General features: G+C 38.3%; 1 protein-coding gene across 1 annotated transcript in view; it reads right to left on the bottom strand.

Annotated features, from left to right (window-relative positions):
- Positions 1-13,103, bottom strand: part of MMS22L (MMS22 like, DNA repair protein) — a gene marked incomplete at both ends in the record, with an annotated part of 96,375 nt that overhangs the window by 46,936 nt on the left and 36,336 nt on the right. The gene's annotated exons all lie outside the window — the stretch shown is intronic.

The raw sequence follows: 13,103 nt of genomic DNA, 5'->3' as shown, positions 1-13,103 counted from the left end.
TCTCTAGAATTAAAAAGAAGAAGTATTTTCATTGTTAAAGAAATAAATAGCACAACTTAAAAAAAAAAAATAGGCAGAAAACCACAAAAGCAACAGGTCTTTTTAAACTAAGCAAAAATGAAATCCAAGACACTGGATCAAATAAGACTTGAGGGTGCAACATGTGATTTCTGTACACCATCTGGAGTTTCCACTGTGCAATTATAGCTAAAACATTTTATAGTGTAACCTTAAGAGCTTTAGAAGAACAGAAAGTATAATTCAGAAAATGTGTCAACCGCTCCATTTCCCACCAGTGAAGCCTGCAATATTACACATATTCACAGATAAAGAAAGCAAAATTAGATTTGTAACTTACATTGGAATAGGGAAATACTAGTAAAAGTATTTTTCAGTCCTTTGATTTGCTAATTGTATTAATAGTTAATGTAAAGACCTAAGTTTTCTGGTGCAGTTGCACTGGCAAAAAAAAAAAAGGATGTAAGAAGAATTATGCAGTACAGCAGTGGTTTTTGGGTCACGTACAAGTAACGTTAGTCGTTCTTGGATCACTCCTTGAAGAATGAACAGTAGCCACAGAACTAAGTTTGGCCAGAAAACCAGGGGAAGCCAGGTAACCCTTACAATTAAGGTAAAAATAGCAGTGTTCATGAATTACTGTTATTTGCAGCCATGATAAATATACAATATATTCATGTACACAAACCGAAAAGATGAAGAATCCCTCATAGAGAACTGCTCTGAGTTTATAGAGCACAAGAAAAAGATCTGTATCATCTTTGCACGCACATCCTAACCTACACTACACAGATCTACTGGACCTCTGTATCTGGCGTTAATGTTTTTAATAAGGGTACAAAAAAAGCCTGTCCCTGTAATAAAAAGATTCAATGAAGTATAATAAAATCAGATGTTTAACACATGCAAATGATTTTTAACAGACTACAGAGATGAGATGCTTAGTATGAAACTTTTTCTAAGCACTAAAGCACAGATGTGCTAGAGCATGTCATAGGCAGATGGCAAAGATGAACAAAAGGTATTTGCACCTATCGTCTACAGATGTGTAAAAAAAACCCCACCACACATCTTTCTCAATCACTTAGAAACCATCTGATGTGTTAGTTAATGATTCCCCTCTCTCCACTTCATTCTTCAGCCATAAAGGGGTCCCATTTAACATAATCACTTAATAACAGCAAAGTGATGGGTATCAGAACCCTAATTCTTCTAATATTTGCAAAATCCAGCTCTTTGTAATAATAATAACACCATGATAGCAAACTGTAAAACTGTGTAATTATACTTTAATTGTATTGTGAGGCATGCATTAATCACAAAGTTTAAGTACCAAGGATGGAATTATAATAATTCTGTAAAACAAATTTAAGCTAGCTAAGTAGGTCAGAACCACTAGCATGCAACAGGAGACCTCTGGGAATTTATCAGTTAATGGCTATTTATGTGCAAATGAGTGCCCTCCAACCCTCCCAAATCCTGTGTAGCTGAAGGGTATTTCTGTTAACCAGGAGCATGCTTAACTGCTGAGGCATAAATTAAACCATTTATTGGAATGATTTTAATTCTTCTCTCCCCCCACCCACTCTTACTACTCCCTCCACCCTCCCTAGCAGCACAATTTACAGTATTAATTTACATGGAGATAGGATTGCTGAAGAGTTTTCAGAAATTACTCTGTTTCAAGGGGGGCGGGGGGGGGGAGAAGAAAAGAGTGAGAGAAAAACTTTCAGTAAGAGACAGTAGCAATGCTATACTTAATCTTCAAATCTTCCAGAGGGCAGGTTGCGTTATTAGAAATTCCAGAGGTTCAGTATCACAGCAGTGCAGTGGAAACCCTTTCACAACGAACTCTAATGAAATGAAATTCTGTTTCATGTCCTCATGTTCTAAACTTGGAGAAGACAATGAAGCTCAAGGGGGACTGCATCAACCGCATTTTCTGTCATAATGCTCAGACTGTACACATATCAAAGGTTTTCTTTCGAGAAAGAAAACAACAAAGATTTCTTGGCTGCAGGAAAAAACACCTTCAATTTTTGAGTTTGACTTGGAAAAAACTAGTCATTTTTGATGTCTTAGGAAAATAGATACCTTTACAAAATACTCAGAATCAAGACATATTGAATTTTCACTATGATGTAAAATGGGGATGATTTACAGACAATATAAATGATTTTTCAACACTTCTAATCATAGCAGTAATTCAGTACAGCAAGGTAATGCAAGCATAACCACAAGATTCATTTTTAGGCTTACATTTTCATGTGTTAGGGGTTTCTTTTTCCTAAGCACATGCACACGTTTTCTTGCAAAGCCTAGGGTCCCAGAATAATAAAACAGTAAAAGTCTGATTACCCTAACATCAATTAACCATAGCTCCCTGTTACCCTAAACAGGGTCATGTCTCCCCAATGTCTAATAATTACATTGTAAAATCCCTTGATTGCCTGAATATATTCACTCTCACTATGACATTTGGATAATCACGGCTGTGCTATACTTAATTATTATTTAAGAGATGATCACAGTACTTTACTTTCTGATGTCATCTTTGCACCTAATACAAAACTCCACGTAAATGCAACACACTGAACATGTACACACACAGCATTTCCTTCACAAATCAAGCTGTTGTAGAATACCCTTGAATATATAGGTGTGGGGTCAATCAGGAATTCCCCGAGAGCAAATCTTTAGCAGCTTTAAAATAGTTTAGGCAGATACCTGGCACACTTACTGAAGTATTTTCAAATGCACATGGCCAATAGCCAACCAATATATTCCTGTCCCAGAAAACAAAGAATGCCAATGAAAATACTTGCTTTTATTCTCATGATTGACTTTTTATAAAGGAAAACGACTGCAAAAAGCAGTCCAAGAAAACCTCATTGTCCTGGCAAGCACATATGTACTTGCCTGTTCCTCCCCTCTCCTGCCCCTCGATAAAAGATGACACACATCCCGGCTGCAGCGAACGCTCCTGCTGCGTGCATAATGGCTGCCGGTGTAGTCCCGGCATTACCATATAGAGAACCAGAAGGTTTCCGTTTCTTAGCATGGATTTGCAAGCACACACATTAAACCAGAGACTTCACACCACTCTCTGATAACAGCCAGAAATTAATAAATGAACAGAACTATTTGACAAAAAAAAGTTCACTCATGTTTTCAGAAGGAATTAGCACAGCTGTATTATCAGAGCCTGTAACAAGCCCACGGTTACCTCTCCGTTCCCTACAGTGAGGGGCTGCAGCCTTGATGATGTCTGTACCTTCCAGCCATTGGCAGGGTCTCAGCATTGCCCTAAGGCTTTAATTAACTGTGATTAGAGATAAACGGGGCCTTCTGGTTGCGAAAAAGAGGAGAGAATAGACAGTACCTTCGGCTTAACAGAGAACTAAGTAAACCACAGACTGTTTTTACCTTTCTCTTCATGCTCCTCCCAATAAAGTCAGGAAGGGACCCCCACAAGAACAGGAGATGATGCACGATGTACATGTTGCAGAGAATGCTCCACTCTTTCCATTTTGTTTTTAGGGAGGATGACATACTATTTCAGGCTCATTTCACATGAGGCACATTTTCACTGTCCCTGGTTTAGTACTGCTGGAAAGAAAGCTGGAGCATTTAGGCACTGGCAATTAATGGCACTAGGACTTGCTCCAAGCCAAATAAAACATGACAACACACACATACATGCCCTGTATCAATTAGCTTTCTTTAGAAAATGTCTAAAAAAAGCATTTTCAAAATAGTTTGAGACAGATTTCAAGACTTGAACAAAAATCCACCAAAAACCCAGCACCCTCTTCAGCAGAGCCACTGTGCTGCGCACACAGTACGAGCCACCCTCACACTCCCACCCCAGAAATTCCAAGAACTAGTAGGATACAGAACCACTACAAAGGTTCAACCTGCCCCCCCCCCCCCCAATAGAAAGGCGAAATTAAAAAGAGTGCGGGTATTACAAATCAAAATGAATGACAGCTTTCCAAAGTTAAATTTTATGGCAGATTACAGTTGCAGGTATGGTTTCTTTACCTTCTGATTTCACTGAGTTTTTGTTCTGTAAGGAAAAGCACAGAATACTGTTCAGGAAGCATCCTGGCTAATCAATCACCAGCCACATTGAGCACTCCTTAATATCAAATCATAGAAACATTAGTGAAGGGCTGGGTACCACCTCAAGAGTCATTTAGGGAGTTCATCTCAGCAGTCTGGTAAGCTTACAAAGACTACCCTCTGGCAAATGTTTGTCTAATGCATTGTCTAAAAAGTAAAAAAATTAAATTCAATTCCACAACTCTCTCTTGCAGTCTGCCAGAGTGTTGACATTTGTAGCCTACTCTAAATAACGACACTAAACTTCTGCCCCAAATTAAGCCAATTCCTTCTTCACTGGCATAGAGAATAAGAGGCAACTTGTCGTCTTTGCAACGTCCTTTTACATACTGGATAACTTCTAGCACATCTCCTCTCAATCTTTCCTAGCTAAAATCAGTTCCATCAAACTTCTACAAACTTCCTACTCTCATCATTCACTTCTGTGACTCTCTCCAATTTTCAATTTATTCATAAATGTTGTGTAAACTGACATGTCCAGAACTGCATACAGAACTACAACTGAAGACCGAATAAGCAGCTCCTCTCACCTGCAGAATTTTTATTTACACACCCCACAACGATACTTAAATTTATTTATTTTTTCTTAAGGAAAGTCACATTAATTCCTACTTCCTAATATCATACAGGCTGTGTGCATGAGAGAAAGTCACTGTTAAAAGTTAGCCAATAGACAGACTTCAATCAAATTTCCAGTTTTCTTACAGCCACTATGGTCTTACAAAGTCATGTAAATAAATATACATGTAAATAGAAGTGAAAACAAAGTACCCCGCCTGCGCCCCAACTCCTTTTTTAAGATACTAGGGAATCCATTTGAACTACCATTCACAAACAATTTTGGTTTTCCTCCCCACACCAGGCAGAAACTGTGCTAGTGCAGGGACAAAATACTGGACCTTGCAGCCATCTGTGCTGAGCGGGCAACAAAGTCTACAAGCAAGGGGAGGACAGACAGATGGGGTAACAGCTATGGTAGCTACCTCACTTTAACCAACTTCAGATGTGGAGACCCCCTTTGTTTCTCTCACCTCATGGTGCATACTACCTCCCCATACTTTGACACTACAGCTGCCACGCCAAGCATTCTATACGTTGTATTAGCATTTCCCCTTCCTAATTTCAGTACTTGGCCTTCACTATTTCCTCTTACTGATGATTTTTTTTTTTTTCAAAATACCAAAGTAATTTAAACTTTGGTTCTGCTTTCTATTTGTACACAGAGAAATACCCTGTAATTTTTGTCCACATACAAACTCAAACAAACTCTATAACTCATTTTCATCTACCACAACTAGTTGTGCTGAACAGCTCCTCCTTTTCAGTGATCTGAAGTGATACCATTAAACACTGATAATACAAGCAACATGAAGCCTCACACTAATTACATTCTTTATGAAAATTTTCTCTCTCATTCCTATAGACTCACACCATTTTACAGTAAAACTGTTTGTAGTTGTAAGGCTGCTGCTTTCTTTTCTCTTCCTTTTTTGTTACAATATCCAGAAACAAGTAAACTAGAAGTTGTTTTATGTCCCAGAAGAAATTTCATCATGAGCAAAAGCATCCCAGGGGAAGAAGAATCAAATGGTATATGCCCAGAAAACAGAAAAATAGGAAAGAGTGAACAGAAACCACAGACTATATTTAGATTCATCCCTTCTCTTCATTTAGTCACTGGTTTCATAAGAGCACGAAATTGCTTTTGCTGATGAGGTAGTCCCATAAGTTAGTAGTAAGAGAAGCTGACACTGGTAGTTTACAGCTGTCAGTAACAGAATCTGAAAGAAATTTGGAAAAAAAATGAAGCAAGTGGCTATTTATCATCATTGTAGCTATTGCTCAGTTTCCAAAGCACCAGTGATGGAGGTGGGGGCAACAAAACCCAAAAGCTTGTTCTACTGAACCACTGAACTGAATTTTTCAGAACTGTACAAACTAGTACAATCTGTGTTGTGTTCAGCACCTGGCAGGTGCTTTGCTTGCTTTTTGTTTTCCTCCATTAAGATAAGTATATTCATGTGTTCAGTTAGCATAAGGATTCTCCTTTGAGTTTGCCCAGATTTTTTTCCCTCCTCTTTAAATGTCAACTTTCTTTAAAACACGCAGGCACAAATTGCTTCTCCTCTCCAGAGATCACCTCCTTTCATAGGGGCTAGCAATGAAGAGAAGAGTACAAAGGGAAATATTTTGTGTGAAGCAGAGACACGCATGCATAGTTCAGCGCATGCAGATGACTCGTCTATCCATTCTTGAAGACGACAGTGGCTTGCTCTTGTCCCAAAACGTACACTCGCTATTTTATCAGTCAGGTTTGCGATTCGCTGCTAAGAGAAGAGACCAGAAACATACGGGAATAGCTGGGCAGAGGCACAGCGTGCACTCCGGTATGCTGGAGAGCCCGAGAACGTCTTCCCGAGCCGGCTATCCATCCGCTTTCTCCATCCTTCTGCGCAGGCTGTCAGTAGGAGGCAGCATCGACTCTGACAGCAGCAGCTCTGCGCCGCAAAGTAGTTGGGAGCTGGCTTCATTCTTCTGTCATTATGTAAGCAAGATGACACTGTTCTCTAATCCAGCCAAAGCTGATAAGTACCATCAACTGTCACTTCCTACATTTCAAATTCTAACATTGCAGCATCAAAGAGTTTTTACATTTCGATTTCTTTTGCTGGCAGCGGTCGGTAGCCTCTCATTCTCCCACGGTGTTCTAATGCAGCATTTGCACACCGGGGTTACTCCCAGCCTGAATAGCAGGTCATCCCCTACTCACTGAGCTCATCTGCGGCCCATGTGCTAGGCAATTTAGATCCAATCAGCCCTTATTTAGCTCAAGAGTAATGAGCAGCATAGTGACACAGACTTAAGCCTGACCCTCAGGACACTGCTCATCAAGCAGTAAAACTGTGACAAAATCATTCATCTTCCACCCGCTGGCAAGAAATAATACTCGCACTCACTGTATTACTTTTTCAAGATATAGAATAAAAAAAGTCCTGAATTTTCATGATGTGAGACATTAATTTGCAGAAAGCTGAATTCCCTTAAACCCCCCTGTTGCTATGAGCTCACCAGGGGGAAATAGGCCTTAGGAGACTGAAATGGAATAAAGAAAATTGCTTCAGCTTTCTTTTCATTTTAAATAAGCCTTAAATCTGACAAGAGATATCCTAAAGAGAGAAGAAATATATATCTTGTAAGGTAACGAAGAAACAATCAAAATTAAGAGATTAGAAGGCTACTTGCATATAATGGTTTTACTGGTGAAAGTATTTCTTTGTTTAACATCCACAACAAAAAATATTCCATATGAAAAGCCATTCTCACACCTTGTGTGAAGAAGAGAAGGAAAACTGAGAGGAAAGTTAATTTGGGAAAAATAGTTTCAAAAGTGAGACACTTCCATCAGAAAACAAATCTGCGCTTTATGTCCTTCAGGGAGCACATATTTCTCTAAACAACTGCAGGGTCCCAAACAGCAGGTTCTCAGTACACCTGGGTATGATTTTACTCTCTTTTTTTGGTAGATTCACTCTTTCACAACAGTAAGTCTTGTACTGCTGTCAGGTAGGCCACAAAAAGCTTATGCGGATTAATTTTTGGTAGATAAAACGGATACAATGGATGAAAGACAGAAAGATGTTTCAATCTGTAGCACAGGGGACAGAGCTGTGTACCTTCATGATTGATGTCTGAGTACTAGACTTGAGTTTCTTTAGCTTCTGGTGTCTACCAAGATTGGCTTTGTTTGGGCATCAACAATCAGAAGGTCCTTTGACAGCTTTTGTTGTTTCAGTTTGTTCTTAAAGTGATTCTATAACAGAATAGAATAGAATTTTTCAGTTGGAAGGGATCTGCGATGATCATCTCGTCCAGCTGCCTAATTCAGGGCTGAGCAAAAGCTAAAGCATGGCATAAGAGCATTGTCCAAATGCCTCTTAAGCACTGACAGGCTTGGGGCATTGATCACCTCTCTAGGAAGGCTGTTCCAGTGTTTGACCGCCCTCTCAGTAAAGAAATGCTTCCTAATGTCCAGTCTAAACCTCCCCTGGTGCAGCTTTGAACCATTCCCACACGTCCTATCACTGGATACCAGGGAAAAGAGCTCAGCACCTCCCTCTCCACTTCCCCTCCTCAGGAAGCTGTAGAAAGCCAAGGTCACCCCTCAGCCTCCTTTTCTCCAAGCTAGACAAGCCCAAAGTCCTTAGCCGCCCCTCATAGGACATGCCTTCCAGCCCTGTCACCAGCTTTGTTGCCCTCCTTCTAAGGCAGATGCTCTCTATTCCATCTTAAACACCAATATGAAATTGATTTTAATCAATTATTCAACTCTCACGTGGCCGCCTACTGATTCAAGAAAACACAGTGGAAGTGGAAGCAGTGGAAGTGAATATTCTTGCAAACCTGAAGCAATGCTAGACATACACAGGAGCTTTCTATAAGCAAAGTATTAGGTATACAGCTTCAGTGCACACTGTATCTCATTCCTTTGTATAGTAATACTCTCAGAGCAGAGGACACACAGTCGAAACATGTTGGTTTTAGCTAGCCATCTTTGAAGATCAGAATACAAGGGACAAAGGTATAAAACCCATTATTTTAGACCAAAAAAAAATTCTGGAAAAAAAATAATGTCAATTCCCAGATAAAGGAGGATGAAGAGAAAAGAAATTCAGTTTTAATTACCAGAGCTACACCTTAAGGCAACAGCTGTAGCTAAGACCACATCCAGTATTCCCACAGAAGATGGTAACAGATTACTTCTAAGGATTTAGACACAGCAAACCTCTCAAAATGCTGCTATATTCTAAAGCACTGCTTGCCTCCCATGCTCTAAAGCATTTAGAGACTAGATTTTCTTTACACTCATTCAAACTTCAGTTTTATTAATGGAATAACTGAACTTTATAAAAACCATAGGTCAAGTTAGCACAGCAAGGTACACTTGCTTTCTAAGCAAAAGATCTCTGTTCTTAAGTCAAAAAGGAGGAACTTGCTTCCTTTTTCCACACAGGTAAACAAAGTTCATAGCAACTTTTAATGGCTTTCTAATGGTCATTCATTAAGCCTGGGAGATCTTAGTGCCAAACTAAGATCTTCTGACTCTCAGTTTAGTGGTTTAGTCACAGAATTGCCCTCTGTGCTTATCAGAACATCACAGCCGGTAGCTCTAAATATACTCAGGGGATGGGATGGGTAAGAGAAGACTCATGCTCTTCCAAACTCTTCTCGATACAGTTTTCAGAAGTTCAACATCAGAAAATATATTTTACAAAGACTAACACTAAAACCCCTGAGGGGAAAAAAAGAAGGAGGGAGGGGGGGAGGACCTTTCTATTCTCCTCCTGAGCTTATCTGCTGACTTACATGGTAACAGAGAGGGGGGGAGAGAGGCTTCTGTTGGTCTCTGAAAGCTTCCCACAGGCTGTTTCAATGCAAAAAAAAATTACAAATGACTATACATTTCCATAGCAAAGATATACTGGATAATCCATTCCTATCATGATTTCTCTCACAACCTCAAGGCTAGACACACTCTAGCAGATAGAAATATCCAGTTCTGTTGTTATCCATCACCCAGTTATTAATGTAACTTTTAATTAGAGACAGGTTTACCCAATTAGTATTCCTGTAGAGCTTATGAAATTTACACACCGAAATTTTCAATAACTTTTCATGTCCTTCAACACTGGCAGAACAATACAAACCGGCATAAATACACAAGAATTGTTTTCAAAATAAAATTACCATTAATTAGGTTATTAAGTTTGTGGTACTTGTCATTTCTCCTATGGGAATCAGTAGCAAGTCTCCCTGAAACTAGGCAAAGATATTTGGAGTACAGCAGTGATTTTATACCTGGGCATGTACTTGCATTTTATAATCCTGTAACTCAGTGCTAATACACTACAAAAACCAAATGCCAGGATGATGATAATGAGAGAAAGCTCATGTCAGAGCAGTACCTGATTACAATAAAAGACATTTTAACATGTTTCAAGCACTTCTTTTAAGAATAACATATTGTAATGCTGGAACCTACTGTTTCCAGACACTCAGCAGATTTCTTTGAGTCTGCGTCCATTTGTACAGTGAGTTCTGTCAAATCCATTAAATGCTTGTGTTTTTATTAAGCTAGGGTTTCTTTTTGTGTCATGAGGCATGCAGATGACAGGTAGTGCTAGAGATTTGGAACAAATGAAAGCATACATAGGCAAGCATCCTGCATTTATCTTTCATTAAAGAAAAAAAAAAAATCAGGATTCTAAAACACTGATTAAAAACAGAAAAAAAAAATAAAGGAAAAAGTTTTGCCTGAGCTAGAAGCTGAATGCTCCAAGTAAACACAGGAAGGAAGCACTTTGCATTTTTATTTTGGGGAGTTTCTTGATTGTTTACTGTTTATTTTACATATGTTTTTAAAAAGGAGACTGTATTAAAATACAATCTTACACTTCATACTGAGTCTCACTATGAAGATCAAATACTTGGAAGTGCCAGCAAGTAGCATCTTGTTTCCAATTATCCACTCACCACATATCAAAAACTAATAAAAATGAGTTCTCCTGCCAAGTCGTAGTTCTATTTAAATATATGCACACCAAAATAATCATAATAACAATAATAAAAAAGTAGTTTAAAAAAAAGCTTATTTAAAACAGTATAAGCATAGGTAAATACAACAACCAAAAGCTACCAGTACTTCTTTAGCAGACAAAAAGAAATACAAGAAAAACCTGGAAAGGGTTATTTTAAAACACAGTAGTGTAAAAATGGTGAAGGTGGGGTTCTCTTTTCAGATGCCTTTTAAGAAAAAAGAAAGGAAGAAAACAAGCGCGCTTTCAAAACCTTGTATGCCAAGTTTTAGCCCAGAGCAAGTTTTCACTGCTATGTTACAAACCCTTGAAAATAAAGGTTTATAATGGAAATGCTGACAGACCCTTAACCATAGCAGCATGAATAGCTATAATTAGAAGAGAAGCTTTTGGCTACACCTCACTCTGCAAAGGAAAGATTGCCATTTTTACAGTATCCTCAAATAAAAGCAACTGGGAAACCAGGAATGCTATTCTAGCAGTCCAACAAGATATGTTAAAGGGGACTCCTAAAACTATTTGACATTTTAAGCTTTAAATACTGAGGCATTTAGTTAACGTAACCAAGTCAGTATTTTCATAATGCTACTTAATCAGCCATAAAGAATGCTCCTGTGAGCCATCATCTGGGGTTAGCAGAAAGTGGCACATGAAGTTATTATTTCCTAACAGCCCAGAGGGAGCCGCTTCTCTCTAATCAGTGATCTCACTTCCTTCCTACCTGTAAAGTCCCTATCATACAGTTATAAAATTATTAGTGCAGTGTACAGAAAAATTACATTTATGAAAGGCCTACTATCTTATATCTGCCTGGATTTTAAAAACAGGAGAGAGAACGGCATTGAACCATTTCATCTTTTTCCGAGTTTGCAGACAGACCAGGCCTAATCAGTCTGGTTAAATCAATAATAGTTTAATGGCTGGCACAAAGTCATCCAAATATTCTCAATGAAGAAACTGTTTTTAGTGTTGTTTTACTGGTGTGGCAACAGAGGACTATTTTCAGTGAGTCTGTCAAAGTGGGAGAAGCAGTAACATTTTCCTGTTTCATACAACCTGGAGATCAAAGCGTTTTATAAACGTTAAGGAATTAAGCCACTCTGTTGATGGGATAAATAGGCAGCTAACAGTAACCAAATGTATAAATACAGAAGCTGAAATACAGAACAGTCTCTCTCATACCAATTAGTATTTAAGCATGTTGGTAATTCAAATATTTCAGCAGACCTGCCTTTTGTAAGAAAAGGTACGAATACAGTCCTGCATCTTGTCCGTGATGACCTGAGATGTCTGTTATGAACATCTATGCCTTCCTCTCTGTTACAAGAGGACCACATAACCCCCAGTTCTGGAAAGTTTCGGAACAACGCCAAGTTATGAAATAGGCAATTTTTACACCAGTCTCCAATTTTTCCCTATTTCATCTTTAAAAACCATGCAACAAATGCTGTGTATTAGCTAATGGAGAAAATGTCAAAGTATTTTTGAAGTCTCCGATTTATTCCAGTAAATACATTCAGTTGAACTGAAATAATAAATAATAAATCAACTAAACTTAGTTTCGTGCTTCATCTTTTTTCAAAAGACTGCCTCAAAAACAGTTATCTTTGGATGTATAAGCTATTGACAGCTGCAGTCAAACTACTAGACAATAACAAAGAACCTAGTTAAAGAGAGATCTTGCATATGGGCCTGACTATTCCTATTATGCACTCTTCCACAGCTCTTTCCACATATTTCAGTCTTGCACATTTGAAGTAATGGCAGATCAATAGCTGCTTCTTAATATCTTATAAAAAAAGGCAGTTTGGGCTTCAAAACTGGAGGACTACCTCTGAAAGGCATCAGTAGACAAAAATATGCTTATTGAAGGGCACTGTGGATGTTGAAAACTGAACTAGTACATCAAAGCAAAACTACTTGAAAGTGGTAAAATATGATTTCCTTCTTTCTTATTGAACCCCAAACAAGTATTTAAATCTCCATAACTGTTGTATTTGATTGCAACCTTGGTGAAAGAGGAAAAAATAGAATTAAGAGTCTGAAAAACAGAATAGATTCACTGAAGGAAAAAAAAAAAAAAAAGAAAAAACCAAACACACACCAAAATCCCCTAACATAAGTAATTTAGTACAGCTAATAATTTTGATATTTCCTGTGCCAAAAGAAAGATGGATGACTTTTTACAGAGCCACTAATTCATAACAAAATATCAGGGATGTCAAACCTAATGTCCTGAAATATTAAGGAAACATTTCTAAGATTCTAAATGCAGTGAAGTATTGGTGGATTTTGAAATTTAACATATCATTCACAGTCCTCCAGAGATTTCCCTTTCCTTTTACTCTATTCAGTAAGAAATTAATA

The sequence above is a fragment of the Platalea leucorodia genome (genome assembly GCF_965183815.1).
Source record: "Platalea leucorodia genome assembly, chromosome: 3".
NCBI lineage: Eukaryota > Metazoa > Chordata > Aves > Pelecaniformes > Threskiornithidae > Platalea > Platalea leucorodia.
Note: the sequence above shows the minus strand (reverse complement) of the source record. Positions and strands in the feature narration are given on the sequence as shown.